At 40.9% G+C, this 23,385-nt stretch overlaps 1 long non-coding RNA gene across 4 annotated transcripts; it reads left to right on the forward strand.

Annotated features, from left to right (window-relative positions):
- The first annotated feature begins 1,726 nt into the window (after positions 1-1,726).
- LOC140843536 (uncharacterized) lies at positions 1,727-22,519 on the forward strand. Of its 4 annotated transcripts, none has more exons than XR_012121380.1 (6): positions 1,727-1,860; positions 2,312-2,396; positions 5,840-5,969; positions 19,984-20,203; positions 21,189-21,371; positions 22,374-22,519. It is a non-coding gene; the product is annotated as an uncharacterized lncRNA (long non-coding RNA). The 4 variants fall into 4 exon arrangements; XR_012121381.1 differs by having other exon boundaries at positions 21,189-21,324; XR_012121382.1 differs by lacking the exon at positions 21,189-21,371.
- The last annotated feature ends 866 nt before the right edge of the window (positions 22,520-23,385 follow it).

Consider the following 23,385-nt stretch of genomic DNA (forward strand, 5'->3'; position numbering starts at 1 on the left):
GCAGGCAGGTAGAGTTCAGGGCCCCTGTAAATTTCAAGACCGTCATTTCAGGAAGCTTCAGGGGACTTGTAAGTTTCAAAAAATTAAAATAAAAGCTCCAATCCAACTCAGCCATTCGAAAATATACTTAGATAGACCTTAGCTCTTGGTTGGTTATGCCATATGCAAATGAAACATTTACTTTGAGCCAATCAAGAGTGGGTTGTGGTGTTATTAGTAGTTCTCTATTATGTCCAAGGGCAAGGGACTTCCTCCTCTCAGGAGGCAACATAAATTGCATACCCCACAGCCTAACAACATCCTCTCTTAGAGCCCCTTCTGATTAGCAGGAACTTTCTTTTTTCACTCATTAATAGAGCTTTGCAGGTTGCTCTGTACTCTTGTCTGCTGGCTCTGCTCTTTGTTGCCTCTGAGACGTGATCCTGGGAAAAACAGCATCTTAGCCGGTAACAGTATTAGGCCTGGTATTGGAGGTCAGGAGTAGGGGGAAGAGTAAAACATCTAGGCAGAAGAAATAGGTAGTGCAAAGGTTCTGAAATGGAGTAGCAGGGAGGAGCATATCACATCCTAAGGAATAGCTGTCACTTCCCAACTCACTTTCTCCAAGTTACTTCATTTGAGTTTCCATATCCACAGGTCCAGGTATTAAGGTTATCAGCTTAGGCCACCATGGGAATCTAGTGGTCACTTCTCTTTAACTATTTCCACACTCAGCAGCACCCAGCTGTCAGTCTGGAGCAGAGGCTGTTGACGCCTCATCCTGCACCCTAGGCACTCTCATGCCTACCTGATCCTACTGCAGACACCTGTGTGTCTTCAGGAATGCTTTCTCTTGACCTGCTCAGGATGCTGGCCAGTGTAGGAGTAGCCCCCACTCAGCCAATGAAGCAGCCCTGCTTCTGCCTGGTTTGATTTGTTCATGTGGAATCTCACCTAAAAGCCTCAGTGCCTGGGGTTCGGTCTGCCTCTCAGATCCTCAGTCTGTTTGTTCCTCCAGCCCAGCCTGGATCTCTGGCCATGATTCTAGGTCATTTCAATGGGGAACGGGTGTTCACCCTTGAAGGGAATGGTACAAACGGGAGGCAGTGAGGAAAAGATGCCGGGGTGGCCCCGAGTGCGTCAGGCCCATCCTGCAGCAGATTCAGGCCTGCTCATCCGGACAGTGAGTTGCAGGAGTCACAGGTCCGGCTGGTCTGTGCTGCTGCAGGAGAGGCCTGACGGCGCTGCAGAACACCCACACACAGGCGGCCTTATTGACCTCAACGGAATACTTGGCTTCGCAGATTGGGCATTTTCACAGTTCCCTCTGCCCATTCCCTCTCCTCAGAGTGGGAAAACTAGGGGCAAAGTTCTTCAAAGCCATGCCATCTGGGTCAATATAGTGAGGCAGGATAGACACATTGATTCTCAGGCCCAGCCCGCCGCTGCTGGTGTTCAGGCTGGATGCAGTGGGAAAATCTGCACTGGCCTGCACCTGAGGACCAGGACAGGGCTGTGTGTAAAGGGGCGTGGCCTGAGAATGGCAGGGATCACTTGTCGGGGACAGGGCTGTCCCAGGCGCCTAGGTGTGGCAGTTGGGTCAGTGGGCGGAGTCAATCTGCAGCAAAGGGGCGGGGTCAGGAGGACCAGGCGTGGGCTGGGCCAGCCTCCTGTTTTCGGTGGAGCGGTAGGTGGCGGTTGGGGTGGCAGTTGGGAAGAGTTGGGAGGTGTGGTCTCGGGCCTGGGGCAGGGTCATTCATAGCTACGCTGTGTGCAGCTCTGTAGAAGGCAGAAAACCGTGGGCATCACAGGCTGGAATGAGTATCTGCCCCAACGTGGTTATTCTGTAAAGACAGAGCAGGCCACTGCTGGGCAAGAGAGGTGGGGAGAGAAGCTGGGAACAGTGGGTTGGCACCTACAGATGCCAAAGTGTTCGTGAGGAGCCAGCGCGGGCATTTCTAGTGAAGTGAGGGATCATCTTTCATAGTCTCACTTTTAGTAAACCAGAGTAAAATAATCCATTTATCCAGAGTGGGCTTGGGATGATAAGCCAACAGGAGGGTAAGGGAGTATGTGCTCTTAATGAGGGCAGTGCTGGAATGGGCCAGGCAGCTTATCTGGGACAACTGATGGAAGCCCTCTGATGAGCTCCTAACTGGAGTTCCCGAGACTCAGGAACGTGGGGAGAGGGGTGGGCAACAAGAGGAAGCCCAGGCACTTGAGAATGGTGGGGGCTAGGGGAGGCTCAGACCTTTTAATGTGGAGTTGGGAAAGAGCAGGTTCTCTTATGGATTTGAGGTTGTCATACGCCTTTTTTATTTTCTTGCTCCAGAGAGCATGGCCAGACCCAACAGATGGAAGCAACAGGGAGGCCAGTTTAGACTTGATTGAAGGTAAGTATTCAGCTGCCAGAAATGGTAAACTACCCATTCCTGGGGTCAGGCAATCATTTACCAGGAAGGCTGAGCTTTATAGTGGAAAGAGCATGGCTTTGGAAAATAAGTCTCTCTCCTTATAGTTTTGAGCTGGTCATTTAATTCCCCAAGCCTGTATTTCCTCATTTCTAAAATGCTGTAACATTCTCCCTGCTACCTCATAAACTGGGGCAGAGGTTGAATTTCATAGCAGCATATGAAAATGCTTTGCACAGTAATAACAAGAAAAGCTAACAATTATTACTCCCATTCCAGTACTATTTAAAGGGCTCCCCATTTAGTCTTATTTAATGCTCACATCAGCTCCTTGTGGTAGGTGTTATGGTTATTATCCTCACTTTACAAATGAAGAAACTATGGTTACCAGGGCTCAGAGAAGTAATTTGCCAAGTTGAATCATAGGTAAGAGCAGAATCAAGACTTGCATTTGTAGACTGTGTCCAGACCCTATTCTCTCAACACTGCACTTTAGGATCTAAATCTGAAGTTTCTTTTGTTCTTAGTATATTATAGAACCAATTCCAAATTTGGACAAGATACTGAACTGTTTCTTCTGAGTCCAAAAGTAAGATTTGCTGATTCCAATAATAAACTCTACCAACAAGCCTTTTGTTATTATAGCTTACTTTCTGTGAGCCTTAAAAAAAAGCTTTTTTATCTATGAAGGAATTCTCCCAACATGTAAGATTAAGAGAAGGTGCCTAGTAACAAACACGCAGATGAAAACTTGACCTGAATAAAAAGAACACGCAGGAGAGTTGTGTGAGGAGGTAATTTTAAATGATTTGCCTCTCAACTAGTACTTCTCAAATTGTCTATACAGAAGGACCATTTAAAAAAAAATTTCCTATCCATTATGGACAGATGGTTTTGCAAAATTCTAGAAAAAATCATTTACTAGAAAAATGAAATGAAAAAACAGACATAATACAAACCCAGTCTTTGAAAGAATGAATCTGCATTTTATAAGCCATCAGTAGAATAAATATAGAGAAAAAAGAATCAATACATATTCATTGAAAGTATATAGGTGATTAATGTAGAGAATCCCTATTATAACATTGTGTCATTCCACAAATGTGCTCACTTTTTGTTAATGTCCTTTAGGTTTATGATACTACTTGCAGGGGCTAAGGTATATCTAAATGAACTCTGTTTCATTTTAAAAACTCTTAGAGGAACTAGTCTCATAGAGGTGTGCTAATTATAGTATAAGAGGAGATTTTAAAGTAGTTTCAGCAAGTTCAAAATATTCATTTTTAACTTTGATCCAAAATGAAACAAGTAATGCTGTATTTTCAAAATTCATTTTAATCCATCAGCAGCTAGTTCAACAATTTATCTAGTAAAATTATAGTTCTATTTCATGTACCTTTTATTGAAATTATCTTTCAATAAAAGACAACCATGATTTCCCTGCATATGGATCTTTTATGAATAAAAAATAAAATTTGAAGCATCTGTCAAATAAGATGTTTATATCTTTTCGGACTGGCAGTATTAAAAGCATAACCTACTTTGTTGATGGTCGTTAAATTATGGAACATGTTAAAAATCTGTAAACCTCTGTTCTTCCAAGCTTCTTTTATTTTCCCCTTCTACCAGAAATTCCTTGGCAAACATGCTTCAATGCCTCCTTGCATACACGTATAAAATTTTTTTAAATGTTGAAGAGAGCAGACAAATAAGGAAGACTGTCCAGTTTACACTTTAAAAAATTAGAATCAAACTAGCTTATTTTATAGAAACATGAAGAATTTTTCTCACTGTTCAGACACTGACACAACTTTTCTGCTCCATAAAGATCCTAACTCAGTATGTAGTACCAGTTATGATTCAGGTTCCATATTATTATATTATAAAAGGAATGATCTTGAATTTGCCCCATTGGGTTTTGCTGTGTCGCATACTTTTTAGTTTAGCTGACATACTTCATAGCAAGACTTCTCTCCATGAAAGAAGTTGTAAACTGATTATAGTCAGTTGCAAGCTCTCCATCTGGGCACCTCTTCCAAAATGCTTTTCTCTCATTGCAGTTGTGCCATCAGAACACAGTCCTACTCAAAACTTAAATTCCAAAACACTCTGTTGGCAATGTAATCCTTCATAGTTTTTTTCAGTTGAGAGCTAGTTGTATTTGTCAGCAACAAAGACAGAAAAAAAAATCCTTATTATCCTGTTCAAATTACATTCATTTTGGCAATATCTGTGCAGTTGCCAAGTTGTAATGAGAAATAGGGAGCATTATATGTTCTCTGAGTTGATCTTAAATCTTAATTGCCCATTCCTGAACACATCAGATTGGAAGGTACAGTTTAGGCCCTATTTTTCCTGTGTTTCACACAATGTTTCCAAGCAAACATCACCAGTGCAATCTTTGGCTAATCTCTCAGCAATTATACATGGATGTTTAGTCTTAGCAATTTGAGGAGAAATTCTCTGTGAAGCCCCCAGAAGCTTTAATGTTTATATGTATGATACGGAGCATCTGCTTCTGTCAGCCTTTTAATTCAAAACTCTCAAAGAATTCTTTTCATTTTGAGTTTCTTTGGTAAGTAAATCTCACTTTAGTAATGGTTTAGTTCATGTATTCATTAGTACTTTTCCATAAATCACACTATGGTTTTAGCACTTTGGCATTCAAATTCACTTGCCTGATACAGCTACCAAATATGTGTGTGTATTTTAAGTCTTAATTAAGAGTAAAAATGATTATAAAAACAATAAATTATAAATTAATCATCAATGCATTCAGATTATACAGTGTTGGATTGTAGCTGACCCACCTGGAAATGACACACAATGTAAGGAGGTGGTCCTTTGTCCCAAGGTTCCCAGGCAGTGTCACGTGGCACTCACCCATTCCACTTCCGCCACACCCACACTGCTCTGCACCCTGTTCACTGAGACAGGTTCACTGATCATGTGCTTGGGCTTTGGGGAAATGTCAGATTATTACATATATGTTTCTCAAAGCTTCCTCTTGTTATTTCTCTTTCTCTTGTCTTAGACCAGTAACCGTTTGCCACCTGGCACCAGACCGCAGACCACACTTTGCATAGCACTGTCAGAGAACTCAAGATTGGCACATGTCAAAAATGCAGCCCCTCTCGGCTACCAAAGGCTTACCTGGCAATAGATGACAGGAATGCCAGTCTTGCTCTAGTCTGGCTTAGCCCTGCTGATTGTGTGTATCTTCTTTAATATCACTGCTTCTGCTTGCAGATGTGTAGGCTGAGGATGGAGGTGACTTGCTGGTGGTGATGAAGCTGGATGCAGAGAAAAAACTAGAGCCAGGCTTTCTGAACATCACTGAGGAGCAAGAATGCACAGGCAGGGAACCCAGCCCATGGCCTCTCTGAGCCGGGGCTTTCTTGGGCCAAGTAACGCTCACCCCTAACATAGGGTATCCTTGTGTTTTTCAGTCAAAGGGCTACAAAGTTCAATCAGATGTAAACACACTGGAGTTTTTATACCTCCTCAGAGAATGGTGTCTTCCTGGGGATCAGCAGCACCAAGATGGAAGCCACTGGATTAGAAATGGTAAATGGCAAGGTAAGGGCCTAGTATCCATGATTTCTTCTCCTCAGTGTTGGTAACAGAGTAGTTAGAAACCTATTCACACCTATCACCAACTGCCAGTTCTCCCCTCTGATGGAGTAGGAAAGGTCTAAGCACGTGCAGAGCTGATAAAGAAACACCTTCAGTGACTTGGATTGCAGAAGAGCAGTGTCCTGCCCCTGCCCCTGCTGGAAAGCCCCGACCCTGGTGAAGGCAGAAAGAGAACCTCAGATTACCCCGTTAGGGAGAACAGGCTGTCCAGAACCAGTGCCAGTGCCCATGAAAGCCCTTCTGCTGAGTGAGTCAGTAGCTCGCAAAGGAAGAGAGCAGGACACTGAAAGATTAGATATGACCTCAGTCCATTTGGGACCCTAAGCTGCCAGAGGGAACTAGGAAGTTTCTTCTACTATTTTACACAGTGGCCTGCAAGACAGTCATTAGATCTATGAGGTCTCCAGACACTGAAGTTACCTATTTTTTTTCTAAAATAGAAATTGCTTTTGAGTTTTCACAGGATTGATCTTTAAGACCTGCCCTTCATTTAATAGCATCTGAGGCATTCATTGTTATAGCTGCTCACAAAGCTACTTGTGAAAAATACTTTGCAAATGTACCTTCCCCTTTAACCTTTCCAAAAACATAAGGTAGAAAGACCTGCCTTTAGATTTTCCATCCTCCTGGCAGAGGCTCTGAACTCAGGCAAACTTAAGTTTCTTTTCTTTGATGTTTTTTTTCCCCCAAAAGCTTATAAGCTTTCTCTTAAAAAAAAAAAAAAGAATACAGAATAATAACAGTGGGCAAAGTACTATATATGGGTATTCTCTTTTTGGAAACAAATAGAAAATGAATAGAATATTATAGCATGAGGCTGATAAAACATTTGTGAAAGAGATGACACATCTAGTTTAGTCGTTGTCAAATGGGAAATTTTGCCCCCGAGGACATGCATCTGGAAATATTTTGGGTTGTCACAGTGAGGATGAAGGGGAAGTGCTATTGGCTTCTAGTGGGTAGAGGCCAGAGATGCTGTTGAACTTCCTACCAAACCCAGAACTTCTCTTGCAACACGGATTTATCTGGCCCCAAATATCAAGTGTCAGGTTTAGGAACCATGATTTACTTACACCTTTTTCTTCTAAGGTCACATTTTTCTGGACTTACTTATAGGAATTGTAGATGCCTGATATTTTACTCTTTGGAGCATTATACATGTAAGTTGTTCTTTATGCAAGTACTTAGTTCTATATGTAATATTTATGAAAATCAATACATATTTTCCCAGTTTCTTGATAAAGTATATTTGTGAACTTTGTAATTAAAAAAAATTAGAAGATACTGAGAACAACCAATCCGAGTATGTTAATACTTATAATTTTGGTAGTTTTTAGAGAAGTGGATTGTAATGTCAGTCTTACAATTTTCCAGGGAACCTCTGCTCAAAGAAGACAGCTGAGGGCAACGAATGCACTTTTAAGTTAGGAAGGTGTCAGTATGCCTGAAAGGACGCGCTGTCTGAGCAGATGGAAGGTTGCCGTCTATCGGGGTGACTGAGCTCTAATGTGTTTTTCAGTCAGTATAATGTGTAGCTTCAGTCTCACATATTTCATCCTCAGACCAACCCCTCAGGCACAGAAGAACCTCTGCTAATTTCGAGTCCACCAAAGAGCCTTTCCGGTGGTGCCCAAGTTTGAGGAGCTGCTTCACCCACAGGCCATCGTGAACATCCTGGAGGGACGTTGTTTCAGGGCACTGGGGTCAGGTCCGAGCGCTGCCTTGGGACCTCAGTTCTCCTCTGTGTGTGGATTTGGGGTCTTCAGTTCCTTGTCCTTGGTACACATCAGCAAACTTGAGGTAGCTGACCCAGGCTGCAGAGAATTCCTTCATAAAGTAAGAGATTTTGGAATTTCTCCAGGCAGGGCTTGGAGAGGTAGCTGGTTGCCTGAGTGTGTTTTTCAAAGAGCCTTTGCTCTTCAGGCATGTGAGCCTGTCATTTCCACATAAGGCAACACTCCTGCCTCTGTGTAGATAGCTCTGTTGTGGTGTGCTCAGGGGAGAGAGAACCGGCATAAGGTGAGGGCTTCTGAGAATGTCATTTGGCACTTCTGTTCCCTGGTATGTCTTCTCTTGCTGATTTATTTTTGTCATTTTATCTTGAAGGTGTTACTCACTAAAGGAAGGTGGACAGAGTATTTTCCCCACAGTCCACCTGCCAGGGCACCCCACCCTCAGGGTCTGGCCAGCACACGTGGGGAGCTGCAGGGGTCCCTTCTGATTGAGCTGAGCTCCAGAGTTTCTGGCTGTGTTTCCAGAAACACAGACTGCAGACATCACTGCGGTTGTCTCGCAATGTCATTCTCTACCACATGGAAGGCCCTGGGCTCTCTAGCAACTTTACACAAGCTGAGATGTAGGAGCATACAAAAAGGAAGACTCTTGCCCTTTCTTAATTTTAGGGATTTTTAAAAGTATGCTGATTTTGGCCAGGGAAACATCTTGAAACTTTTCCTTCTTGGGGACTGAAGTCTGTGCAGGCGGTTTAAGTTGTCCTGCTCCTTGGCCTGTTGTGGTGGTCGCTGGGAACAGTGTTCTTTGGGGTCTACATTGAACACGGAATCATTTTGGAAGGAGATTATGATGTTGTATAACTTCTGTAAAGGCAACATTGTTTTATGATGGTTGTAAGACATCTGTTAAGTGTCATTACCCAACTAGAAAAATATCTCAAGAATTGTACTTGTGACAATAACCAAACTCTCCTCTGTAGCCATCAAATGTAATAGAAACTTACTTCCTTTAGCCCCACCAGTAGTTGCACAGAAGGTCTAAAAATGTCTGTCTGTCGCTTCAAGTTTCATTCCCACTTGCCCTTTCTTTCTTAATTTTAGGGCTTTTTAAAAGTATGCTGATTTTTGCCAGGGAAATGTCTTGAAACTTTTCCTTCTTGGGGACTGAAGTCTGTGCAGAAGGTTTAAGTTGTCCTGCTCCTTGGCCTGCTATGGTGGTGGCTGGGAACAGTGTTCTTTGGGGTCTACATTGAACACAAAATCATTTTGGAAGGAGATTTATGATGTTGGAAGGAGATTACTGAAAGCTGGTTGAGGTAACTCCTTCTTAAAGAAGGTCAACTTTGTGATTTCAGGTCCATTCAGAGTTCCTAATAGGAATGACTAAGATGACACATCCATCTGGAACCCCAGGGAAGGCTGAAGTAAAGCCCTCTTTTTTTCTCTGGCATGTCCCAACAGACTGTGTGCCCAAGGAATCTACAAGCTGCCTCCAGTCATGTCCATTGTCACTACCATCCAGTGTTAACAGTTAGACAAGGCTAAGCTGCCGGGGAGAAATGAGGGCCCTGGGGTAGAGTAATGGGAGAGAGAGTAGCCTGGCCTGGCTCCTGTAATCCCAACTGTGGCAGTGCATTCTGAAGAAGCATCGTGAAAGGAACATGCTTCCCTTCAGTCTGCCTCGGAAGTTGTTAGCTCAAGGAATGGTGGGCTGTGTGAAACCCTGTGAAAGAACACGTAAAGACCCAGTTTCTTTCCAGAAATTGTTCCAGTGGAAATTATCATTTTGCACAGAAGATATTCCTGATTGTCCTTCTTGATAGTCTAATGATGTTAATGTTTTCTACACGGTGACCCTTTCTGATGTTCTTTTCTCAGGCGATGGCTGTGGGCAAAGCATAGCTCTCTCCCAGGGTCCAATCAGCATGGGAATTCAGAAACCTGTCACCACATTTTGGAGCCCAATCCCAGAGCCCAGAGCCCTGACCTAAGCTTTATATTTTTTACAGCTTTATTGAGGTATAATTGACATACAATAAACTTCACATATTTAAAGCACACAGCGTGATGAACTTTAGCTTATGGATCCCTACATGCATTATCACACTCCAGATGATGGACAAGTCTCCTCATGTCCCTTTGCAATCTGTCCTGTCCAATCCTCCCTTAAACACTTAACACATGGTTTCAAAGCTGAAGTCAAAAAGTAGGAAAGCTACTCTACCCATTCAACAAGGCCCAAACGAGGTAAGATAATTGTAGGCCAGTTTTACATTTGAACCTCAATAAAACACTAGTCGGTTGAATTTATCAATTATAGCAAAAATATGACTGATTCTAATTGTACCCCTTTTATTCGCCACTAAATCTTCATTGATTTTTCCAGTTTTTCTTGCAATTTCCATGAACTTTTAACTCTATTTTCATTTTATCCCTGACATTACAAAGCAGATTGGCTATTTTCTCATAAGCTCTTGGAGGTGAAATGTATCCCACATGAAAAGGGTGCTACTAGGTGGCAATCACCCACATTTCAAAATGGCCAGAGCAGCAAAGAACTTGTATTCAATTACAGTTTTCTTAGGCCCTTCTATTGTAAATCCCTTGAATGGGTCCCAAGGAATATCACTGGCAGGGCCAGGTATAACTTCATTGTGTTAAGCACCTGAAAACAGACTATTCCTTTTTGACCTGGAGGATAAAGCCTAATAGGTCTTCTCTAATAAGACATTCATTTTCCATTTGGTCTATGCATCTGTCCCCAATATAATTCATGGTATTTAGGGATCATACATAACAATGTTGAACATTATTAATATCAGTTAAGTGCTAACTTAGCACTTGAATTGGATGATGAGATGGAGAAAATGCTCTATTAAAATTGCTAAGATCAAGGTGGAGCCAAGATGGCGGCATGAGTAGGACAGTGGGAATCTCCTCCCAAAAATATATATATTTTTGAAAATACAATAAATACAACTATCCCTAAAAGAGAGACCAGACGACACAGGACAACAGCCAGACTACATCCACACCTGCGAGAGCCCAGCACCTGGTGAAAGGGGTAAAATACAAGCCCCGGTCCGGCGTGACCTGAGCGCCCCTCACCCCAGCTCCCGGCGGGAGGAGAGGAGTTGGAGCGGGGAGGGAGAGGGAGCCCAGGACTGCTGAACACCCAGCCCTAGCCTTCAGCACCAGAGCACAGTGCATGTGTGGGGTGCTGGAAATTAGGGAAACAGGGCAGCAAGACCTCTGAGCGGTTCTCAAAGCAGATGCCCCTGTGACAAAGAAAAGCGAGTGCTTTTTGAAAGTCTTAAAGGGACAGGGACGCCACAGCTGGACGGAAACATCCCAGGTCACAGTCCAACAGCTGGAAATTCCAGGGCACTCCAGGCACACTAACCCCCCGGGCAACAGCTCTGAGACCCCTCACGGAGGTAAACAGCCAAACAGCCCCCTGTCAATTACCCCTCGGGGCCCCAACATAGCAGAGCAGCAGCCTGAGGCTGGCCACACCTCCGGGAACAGCAAGGGAGCTTCCTCCATACCGGCCAGGCAAGATACAGACCCAGTCTACACGCAATTGCCCAACACAAGCCACTAGGGGTCGCAGTTGTCCCAGTAAAGAAAGGCCAAGAGCAAGTGGAAAGCTGATAGATGCGTCAATAGCACTCCACTGCACATATCACCATGAAAAGGCAAAAAAATTTGATCCAGACAAGACTAACCTAGACAGCTTCAGCATCTGCTACATCTTCCCCTGAGAAGGAACCTGGGGAGATAGATTTAACCAGTCTTCCTGAAAAAGAATTCAAAACAAAAGTCATAACCATGCTGATGGACTTGCAGAGAAATATGCAAGAACTAAGGAAGGGGAATACAGAAATAAAACAAGTTCTGAAAGGACTTCAAAACAGAATGGACGAGATGCAAGAGACCATTAAGGGACCAGAAAACAGAGAACAGGAATGCAGAGAAGCTGATGCAGAGAGAGATAAAAGGAGCTCCAGGAATGAAAGAATTCTAAGAGAGCTGAGTGACCAACAAAACAGAACAATATCCACATTATAGGGGTACCAGAAGAAGAGACAGAAAAAGGGATAGAAAGTGTCTTTGAAGAAATAATTGCTGAAAACTTCCAAAAACTAGGGGAGGAAATGGCCTCTCAGACCACAGAGGTACACAGAACTCCCATGACAAGGGATCCAAGAAGGGCAACACCAAGACACCTAATAATTAAAATGGCAAAGATCAAAGACAAGGACAAAGTATTAAAGGCAGCCAGAGAGAAAAAAAGGTCACCTACAAAGGAAAACCCATCAGGCTATCATCAGACTTCTCGACAGAAACCCTACAGGCCAGAAGACAATGGCATGATATACTTAATGCAAGAAACAGAAGGGCCTTGAACCAAGACTACTGTATCCAGCACGAATTTCATTTAAATATGAAGGAGGGATTAAACAATTCCCAGACAAGCAAAAGTTGAGAGAATTTGCCTCCCACAAACCACCTCTACAGGGCATCTTACAGGGACTGCTCTAGATGGAAGCACTCCTAAAAAGAGCACAGAACAAAACACCCAACATATGAAGAAGGGAGGAGGAGGAATAAGAAGGGGGAGAAATAAAGAATCATCAGACCATTTTTATAATAGCTCAATAAGCAAGTTAAGTTAGTAAGATAGTAAAGAAGCTAACCCTGAACCTTTGGTAACCACAAACTTAAAGCCTGCAATGGCAATAAGTACATACCTTTCAATAATCACCCTAAATGTAAATGGACTGAATGCACCAATCAAAAGACACAGAGTAATAGAATGGATAAAAAAGCAAGATCCATCAATACGCTGCTTACAAGAGACTCACCTCAAACCCAAAGACATGCACAGACTTAAATTCAAGGGATGGAAAAAGATATTTCATGCAAACAACAGAAAAAAGCAGGTGTTGCAATACTAGTATCAGACAAAACAGACTTCAAAATAAAGAAAATAAAAGATAAAGAAGGACATTACATAATAATAAAGGGCTCAGTCCAACAAGAGGATATAACCATAATAAATATTTATGCACCCAATACAGGAGCACCAACATATGTGAAACAAATACTAACAGAATTAAAGGAGGAAATAGAATGCAATGCATTCATTTTGGGAGACTTTAACACACCACCCACCCCAAAGGACAAATCCACCAGACAGAAAATAAGGACACAGAGGCACTGAACAACACGCTAGAACAGATGGACCTAATAGACATCTATAGAACTCTACATCCAAAAGCAGCAGAATACACATTCTTCTCAAGTGCACATGGAACATTCTCCAGAATAGACCACATACTAGGCCACAAAAAGAACCTCAGTAATTCCAAAAGATTGAAATCCTACCAGCTAACTTTTCAGACCACAAAGGTATAAAACTAGAAATAAATTGTACAAAGAAAGCAAAAAGGCTCACAAACACATGGAGGCTTAACAACATGCTCCTAAATAATCAATGGATCAATGACCAAATCAAAATGGAGATCCAGCAATATATGCAAACAAAAGACAACAACACAAAGCACCAACTACTGTGGGATACAGCAAAAGCAGTCTTAAGAGGAAAGTATATAGCAATCCAGGCATATTTAAAGAAGGAAGAACAGTCCCAAATGAATGGTCTAATGTCACAATTATTGAAATTGGAAAAAGAAGAACAAATGAGGCCTAAGGTCAGCAGAAGTAAGGACATAATAAAGATCAGAGAAGAAATAAATAAAATGGAGAAGAATAAAACAATAGCAAAAATCAATGAAACCAAGAGCTGGTTCTTCAAGAAAATAAACAAAATAGATAAGCCTCTAGCCAAACTTATTAAGGGGAAAAAAGAATCAACACAAATTAACAGAATCAGAAATGAGAAAGGAAAAATCATGACGGACCCCACAGAAATACAAAGAATTATTAGAGAGTACTATGAAAACCTATATGCTAACAAGCTGGGAAACCTAGGAGAAATGGACAACTTCCTAGAAAAATGCAACCTTCCAAGACTGACGCAGAAAGAAACAGAAAATCTAAACGGACCAATTACCAGCAACGAAATTGAAACAGCAATCAAAAAACTACCAAAGAACAAAACCCCCAGGCCAGATGGATTTACCTCGGAATTTTATCAGACATACAGAGAAGACATAATACCCATTCTCCTTAAAGTTTTCCAAAAAATAGAAGAGGAGGGAATACTCCCAAACTCATTCTATGAAGCCAACACCACCTTAATACCAAAACCAGGCAAAGACCCCACCAAAAAAGAAAACTACAGACCAATATCCCTGATGAACATAGATGCAAAAATACTCAACAAAATATTAGGAAACCGAATTCAAAAATAAATCAAAAGGATCGTACACCATGACCAAGTGGGATTCATCCCAGGGATGCAAGGATGGTACAACATTCGAAAAATCCATCAACATCATCCACCACATCAACAAAAAGAAAGACAAAAACCACATGATCATCTCCATAGATGCTGAAAAAGCATTCGACAAAATTCAACATCCATTCATGATAAAAACTCTCAACAAAATGGGCATAGAGGGCAAGTACCTCAACATAATAAAGGCCATATATGATAAACCCACAGCCAACATCATACTGAACAGCAAGAAGCTGAAAGCTTTTCCTCTGAGATAGGGAACAAGATAGGGATGCCCACTCTCCCCACTGTTATTCAACATGGTACTGGAGGTCCTAGCCATGGCAATTAGACAAAACAAAGAAATGCAAGGAATCCAGATTGGTAAAGAAGAAGTTAAACTGTCACTATTTGCAGATGACATGATATTGTACATAGAAAACCCTAAAGACTCCACTCCGAAACTACTAGAGCTAATATCGGAATTCAGCAAAGTTGCAGGATACAAAATTAACACACAGAAATCTGTGGCTTTCCTATACACTAACAATAAACTAACAGAAAGAGAAGTCAGGAAGACAATTCCATTCACAATAGCATCAAAAAGAATAAAATACCTAGGAATAAACCTAACCAAGGAAGTGAAAGACCTATACCCTGAAAACTATAAGACACGCTTAAGAGAAATTAAAGAAGTCACTAACAAATGGAAACTGATCCCATGCTCTTGGCTAGGAAGAATTAATATCATCAAAATGGCCATCCTGCCCAAAGCAATATACTGATTCGATGCAATCCCTATCAAATTACCAACAGCTTTCTTCAATGAACTGGAACAAATAGTTCAAAAATTCATATGGAAACACCAAAGACCCCGAATAGGTAAAGCAATCCTGAGAAGGAAGAATAAAGTGGGGGGGATTTCACTCCCCAACTTCAAGCTCTACTACAAAGCCACAGTAATCAAGACAATTTGGTACTGGCACAAGAACAGAGCCACAGACCAATGGAACAGCATAGAGACTCCAAACATTAACCCAAACGTATATGGTCAACTAATATTCGATAAAGGAGCCATGGACATACAATGGGGAAATGACAGTCTCTTCAACGGATGGTGCTGGCAAAACTGGACAGCTACAGGAAAGAGAATGAAACTGGACCACTGTCTGACCCCATACACAAAAGTAAATTTGAAATGGATCAAAGACTTGAATGTAAGTCATGAAACCATAAAACTCTTAGAAAAAAACATAGGCAAAAATCTCTTAGACATAAACATGAGTGACCTCTTCTTGAACATATCTCCCCGGGCAAGGGAAACAAACACAAAAATGAGCAAATGGGGCTATATCAAGCAGAAAAGCTTCTGCACAGCAAAGGACACCATCAATAGAACAAAAAGGTATCCTACAGTATGGGAGAATATATTCGAAAATGACAGATCCGCTAAAGGGTTGACATCCAAAATATATAAAGAGCTCACACACCTCAACAAACAAAAAGCAAATAATTCAATTAAAAAATGGGCAGAGGAGCTGAATAAACAGTTCTGTAAAGAAGAAATTCAGATGGCCAACAGACACATGAAAAGATGCTCCACATCGCTTGTCATCAGAGAAATGCAAATTAAAACCACAATGAGATATCATCTCACACCAGTAAGGATGGCTAACATCCAAAAGACAACAACAAATGTTGGTGTGGTTGTGGAGAAAGGGAAACCCTCCTACACTGCTGGTGGGAATGTAAATTAGTTCAACCATTATGGAAAGCAGTATGGAGGTTCCTCAAAATGCTCAAAATAGAAGTACCATTTGACACAGGAATTCCACTTCTAGGAATTTACCCTAAGAATGCAGCACTCCAGTTTGAAAAAGACAGATGCACCCCTGTGTTTATCATTGCACTATTTACAATAGCTAAGATATGGAAGCAACCTATATGTCCATCAGTAGATGATTGAATAAAGAAGATATGGTACATATACACAATGTAATATTACGCAGCCCTAAGAAAAAAACAAAGCCTACCATTCACAACAACATGGATGGAGCTAGAGGGTATTATGCTCAGTGAAATAAGCCAGGTGGAGAAAGACAAGTACCAAATGATTTCACTCATATGTGGAGTATAAGAACAAAAGAAAACTGAAGGAACAAAACAGCAGCAGAAGCACAGAACCCAAGAATAGACTAATAGTTACCAAAGGGAAAGGGATTGGGGAGGACGGGTGGGAAGGGAGGGGTAAGGGCGGGAAGAAAAGAAAGGGGGCATTACGATTAGCATGTATAGTGTTGAGGGGGGGGCACGGGAAGGGCTATGCAACACAGAGAAGACAAGTAGTGATTCTACAGCATCTTACTATGTTGAAGGACAGTGACTGTGAACTTGGTGACAAGTAGTGATTCTACAGCATCTTACTGTGTTGACGGACAGTGACTGTGAATGGGGTTCTGGGGGGGACTTGGTGAAGGGGGGAGCCTAGTAAACATAATGTCCTTCATGTAATTGTAGATTAATGATACCAAAATTAAAAAAAAAGAAAAAAGAAAAAGAAGAAAAAAAAAGATTATATCAGAGCACATTAAATAAAATGAAGAAAGTATAAAAAAATATTGCTAAGATCAAAAGGCATAGTGCACCTAAAACACTATACAATAAAGATGAAATTGTGGCTCAACAGGGTGGGAAGGTATGGGAAGGCTTTAAGAAAGCAGGCCTTGCAGGAAGTGTAATGTTAGTACTTGGAGAACTGCAACCCAGTTTGCAAAGTGTTTCCATTTCACTGTGACAATAGGACTGTTGGGGATGGCGTGGGTGGTATGGGGACGTGACAGGGCTAAGCTGCTGGGGAGAAACGAGGGCCCTGGGGTGGAGTAATGGGAGAGGAGAGATAGGAAAGTAAGTCCGGCCTGATCATGAAGAACCCAACAAAATTACTTCACACCCAGTTCTAGTCAATTTCTTCTAGAAGAAGCCACCACTTTTCTGACGTCTTATCATTGTAGATTAGTTTTTCCTGCTGTTGAATTTCTTGTAAATGGAATCACGTCATATGTACTCTTTCATGCTTGATTTTCTTTCTTCATACAACAATTTGTTTTGAAATTTACATGTATGTAAAGTTGAATTCCTAGGCTACAGGGAAGGTGTATGATTAACTTCATACTATTCTGCCATCTTTCCAAAGTGGTTCTTCCATTTTACATTCCCAGTAGCAAGCAGTGTATGATACTGCCAGTTACTCCACATTCTTGCCAATACTTGGTGTTGCTACTCTTTTTAATTTTGGCTAGCATTAATTTGGGGTACTCTTGGGTCTATGTTGTGCTACCACATTGTGGTTTAGTTAATGTTCCCTCAATGACTGATGATGTTAAGTACCTTTTCATGTATATTGCCCATTTCTGTACTTGGGTGGAATGTTAGTTCAAATCTTTTGCCCATTAGGAAAAAAATAAGATGTCTTTTGGAGTTGTTAGAGTTCTTTATATATTCTTTGTATAATACACACACAGACATTTCTTCCAAATCTGTGGCTTGCCTTTTAATGGTATTGCTGAACAGAAATTTAAAATAGTGTAGACCCAATTTATTGCCTTTTATAGCTCAGTTGCTCAGGTTTTGCTTCTGAAGTAGTGTGACATGGCAAGGGCTGTGTGGTAGAGATGCCTGCTCCCAATCTGTCATTTAAGGACTGCCACAATGTCCACTGCTGTGCAGCAATTAAAATGTTATACAAATGCAGAGCAACTACTGAGAATGATCTGTTATAAAAGTTCATATGATGACAATCTGAAGAGTGTACATGTGATTGTTAGTTGATAAAACTCAGATGCACTTATAAAGTGTGCCTCCTCCATTTTCCACTTTCTGTCTGGACTGTCAGAAAAATGTGTAATTTACCACTGGGAAGATAAAAGAAACATGTCTTAGGGGAGCTCCCAGCACCCCTGGAACTCCTGATTCTTTTCAACCTCTTGTATACTTTGCTGTCAAATCACATTTTCAGCAATCTCTGAGATTGAGATAATGCTCTGGGTCCCTTGGTACAGCCAGCAGGATTCGAATCCATCCAGTGGAAGAGATTGCTCAGTAACTGGGCTCAGGATAAGAACCTTCCAGGATGACCAAGAGAGAATATCATATACTCCCTAGTTTAGACCATGGGAATAGATAACCTAAATCTGCCCTTGAAGTGACTTTCTGGTGCCTAGGAATGGCAGCTTCATTACCTACAGAGTAGAAAACAGGCCTTCTTGGAATAGGCTAAGAAACTGTCAGGGGATCATAATTTCGATTAGTCTTTCAAACACATAACCAAACATATGCACCAAGAACAAGAAGGGGTGGGGGAAGCACATCTGCTTGGTTATCAGTGTCCATTCTCTGTGCCAAAGGCCAGGAGCTACATTCAAGGGAGCGAATGAACCTGGACTGAAGCCATATTTGTGTAGAGTCCCAGGAGAGGGACTCAAAAAGAGATGGCCTGCAAGTCCCACCTTGAAAGAAGTCGAAGTCCACAAGGCCCTTTGTGTTGCAAGGGACAGAAGCTAGCACTTCCGGAACCGCGTGGTCCCGTGTGTAGGACTCGAGTCTAAGAGGTGAGCTGCAGGGGCACTGCCTGCCCCACTCAGGCTTCTTCTGCACCTGGGGGCCTGGAGCCCTGTGCCCACCCCAGGGGAGGCCAGGAAAAGCAGTGGGGCACCTCGTGCCAGCTGAGGGGGCACCTGAGCTGCAGGGAAGGGGTGCCAGGAAGCCACTGGCTGCCTGTCTCCCCATCACCCAGCAGAGACCTGGCTTCCAAAGCAGCCGTGGTGGCAGGGGCAGAGCTTTAAAGGCCTCCTGCCCCTCATCCCCATGTAGAGGACAATCCGAAGAACTGTCCATTGGAGAGTTGCAACACAAGAGGACAGCAACGTTGCCACAACCACAAGCACCCTGCACGGCTCAGACTGTGACCGACACTGGGACAGAGCCCATGTCCTCGTCGGCCTGCGTGTGACAGACACCAGTGAAGTTGGACAAAGTTCCCTAGGATAATTAATGACAGGTTATTTTAAAAGTGACAGAATCTAAACGTTTAAAAGTTCAAGCCCAAAGGACCTGGGTCTACCCGTGTTTCTTTATGACTGTGATATGTCTGCTCTCAAATGTGATCACCCCCATGGCTTCCCAGAGTTGATGTGGGCTAGGGCAGAATGGAGGCAAGGGACTCCTACAGTTTTTATAAGAGGAACTACACAGATAAAGTTGCTTTTAACTTAGGTTTCGAACCTAAGTTAAACAACAAAAAACAACCACGGGTAAAATGAATTTTAGCATAAAGATTTAAAAATTCACATGCTAAGTTTGCAATGTTTAAGAGGGGACACTTATTAAGCTCAATAGAAATTGTGGTGAACTGATTTGATGTGTTAACCTGTTATGTACTAGTACTTGATACAAACATGCTTCTGGTCTGCAGGACAAAGATATTGTAGTTTTATTAAGAGTAACTGGACATATAATGGATTAGTCAAGAGGTGACAGGAATATGATGTCCTATAGAAAAAGTCAAATCCTAATGATCATTTGAATATTACTCTGTATATGTGTATGTTAAGTGGGTTGAACACAGGTCATGAGTGGAGAACCTATAAATGAAGGGTTGACATGACCTTTTTCCCATCTTTTTGGAAATCTGACCTTAGTTTAACTTCTGGACATGTCAGCTATGCTGGAAGCATAGCTTTTAGTAAAAGAAAGGCAGATCTTATGATGCAGATCTTTGCTTATAACCTGTGAACCTTGTAACCTTTTTTTCCTGAAACAGAAAACTGTTTCCTCAACTTTATGGGTAGCACCATGTATTCATAAATGGTTCTGGCTCTGGTGGATACAGAAGGACCAAAAGGAGTAATTCCCCAGACTGATCCCTCTGTGTGAATTGCTGAGGAAGACTTCAACCTCAGAGAAACACCTGGGCCTGCTTTGCTCCTTCATGAGCTCTTCAGAATCTCTGCATACTGAATATTCACAGTGTCCCAAGATGAGTAAGTTGCTCCTACTTGGTGTTGTTTGTAATCAAGAGAAATCATTCAATTTGTAAATTCTTACACTCCTTCCAGTAGAGGTGGCTAAGAATGCCACACAGGCACCCTGAGATTGTTTTGTTTGTGAACCTTTTGCTTACAGCTATGGACAGAATGGCATTGTGTGATGTTAACTCGCTAAACTGGAGGATGTTAAATTTTTACATTAGGTACATTTTGGGCATATATACATATAAGATAATATGTATCCATACTTCTTGAACTACTGCATTGCTGAATCAAGAGTAGGGTTAGAGGTTATATAACTGATGATATAAGTGAGAAGAGAATAACTGGATCACTTGTTAGAACTAGGTCACTTTGTAACTCTTCCCAAAACATCTGCTGTTTAAACCTAGCTGATTATTTAAGATAACTTGTTGAAGCACTGAAAGACTTGTGAAACTAGAAAGTAACTTCCATCACCCTATTTGGCAATAGATTATTAGATAGGTAAATTCACTGATTATTATTAATAGGTATGTTTCATTGATTTTTGATGCTTGCATGTCCAGATTGTTAGGACATTGGGTTGGAGCTCTGGGGCAGTGTGGGAGAGGCGACAGAGTGAGAGAGGATCACTGAAGACAGAGAAGTATGTCATCTATGAATACCAGCTATGCTCCATTCCTGGCCCACATCTTCAGAGTGAGAAAAAATGTGATACGATCATAGAGCAAACACTCAGAATGAATTCTTGTTACCTACAAGTTCATAAAGAAATTCTAAGAATGCACATATGCTTCCTAGTCAATGCATCTCAGGTAAAACTTGTCAATAACATACTCTGTCCATTCCCCTACCTCCTAGCCCCTACCCAACTTCTGTCTGAAGATATTTAGAGAAAATATATTTTACTGTGGGGAAGACAAACATCTAAGGGGAACCCAAGCAGTGTCCAAACTCCAATTCTCTCTCATTTACTTTTATGTTTGTTGTCAAACAGATAATATTTTGAAGAAATCTTTGGAATTGAGAAAATGTTCTGCAATATTGCCTGAGAATTCTTTGCTTAGCACATCATGAAGAGATGCTCCGAAGTTTTCTTCTAGAAGACTTAGACCTTTAGCCTTCACATTTATGTCTTGGATCCAACTTGAATTAATATTTTATATTTTGTGAAATACAGGTCAAAGTTCATTTTTTCCCCACTTGTTATAGCACTGTTTTAAAAAGTCTTTCCATTCCCCACTGGATTGCTAGGCTATGATCTTTCTGTTTATCCTTAAGCCAATACTATAAGGTACTGATTACTGTAACTTTGTAATAATTCTTGAAACATATAAGTCCTCCAACTTTATTGTTCTTTCTCAAGACTGTGATTATTCTAAATCCTTTGAATTTCCATCAAATTTTCTCAATTTCTACAGGAAAAAAGTGGTGGGATTTTGGTTGGGATTTATTTGCATCAACAGGCCTATCTGGAGATAATTCACATCTTTAAAATGTTGAGTCTTTCAATCCGTGAATGTAGACTCTCTCTCCCTATATTTAATTCTTTAGTTTCTCTTGGCAGTGTTTGTGGTTTTCACTAAGTAGGGCCTGCATGTTCCATTAAATTCACTTTTATATTTTTTAATATTTCTTTTTTTATTTCTTAAGATATTATATTTTATTTTATATTTTATATTTCTTTATATTCTTTATATTTCTTAAGATATTATAAATGGTATTGCTTTTATCATTTTATTTTCCAGTTATCTTTGGCCAATATGTAGAACACAATTAGTGTTTGTGATTTACCTTGATCCCGTAACCTTGCTAAATGTACTTATAAATTCTAAGCAATGTTAACAATAGATGCCTTTGGATTTTCTTGCCATAAGCATGTGGTCAAATGTCTGCAAATCAAACAGTGTTACCTCCTCTTTTGAAACTCTTTGCCTTTACCTTTTCTGAACTTACTATACTAGCTAAGATCTCCTATATATGTTGAATGGAAATAGCAAAAGCAGGCACCCTTTGCTTGTCTGTGATCTTATTTTATAGTAGGGCTCCTCAACCTTAGCACTATTAAAATTTGGGTCACAATAATTCTTTGTTATGGGCTGTCCTGAGCATTATAGCTTGAGTAGCAATATCGAGGCTTCTCACCCACTAGAGTCTAATTGTGTCTTCTCGTTCCCCACAGGTGACAAACAAATGTCTCCAGACATTGCCAAATATCCCCCAAGGGACAAAATCATCCCCACTGAGGACAGAGGTGTTAAGAAAATGTTCAGTATATCACCAGTATGATGTTAACTGTAAGGTTTCTTTTTTCAAAATTCTACAATGGAAAATTTCAAGCATAAAGAATGTTACATTAAATGCTGGCATATACCCACTACCTTTCTACCATAAATTTTACTGTATTTGGCCTGGTGGATATCTATCCATCTACATTATTTTTAAGCACATTTCAAAATAAGTTACAGACACCATTGCACTTCACCCTAAATACATCATATGCATATCATTACCTAAAGTTCAATACTTCTATATTATTTGCAAATTTTTTCTTTTGAGGTAATGTTTACATGATGAAATGCAGAAATCTTAAGTGAACATTCCCCGCATTTTGACAAATGCAAAGATCTGTGTAACTCAGGCTTTTGTCAAAATGTAAAACAGTACTGTCCCACAGAAACAAAATGCAAGCCACATCTATAATTTAGAATTTTCTAGTAGCCACATTAAAAAAGTAAAAAGAAACTGCTGAAATTTACCGATTACCAATTATCTAAAATGTTATAATTTAACATGTAATAATATTACCAATGAGATATTTTACATTCTTTCCTATTAAGTGTTCAAAATCAAAAACAAGCAGAACACATCTCAGTTCAGAGTAGTGTTGTGAATCAAATGACCATACAAGTGGGCACTTATCTCTGTGCTATTTTTGTTTCAATATATATTAAGTGTTGATACTTGCTCTGTATCATATTGTCTTAATAGCTGTAGCTATATAGTAAGTCTTGAAATCACTCATTCTAAATACAACTTCTTTTTTTAACTTGTAAGATTACTTTAGATATTCCAGATCCTTGTACATTTTATATTTTATAATTAGTTCATCAATTTCTATGCAAAAAGCCTACTGACATTGTGATTGGAATTGCATTGTCCACAGATCTACTTGTTTAGAAGTGACATTTTGC

Source organism: Manis javanica, chromosome 9, assembly GCF_040802235.1.
Source record: "Manis javanica isolate MJ-LG chromosome 9, MJ_LKY, whole genome shotgun sequence".
In the NCBI taxonomy this organism is placed as follows: Eukaryota; Metazoa; Chordata; class Mammalia; order Pholidota; family Manidae; genus Manis; species Manis javanica.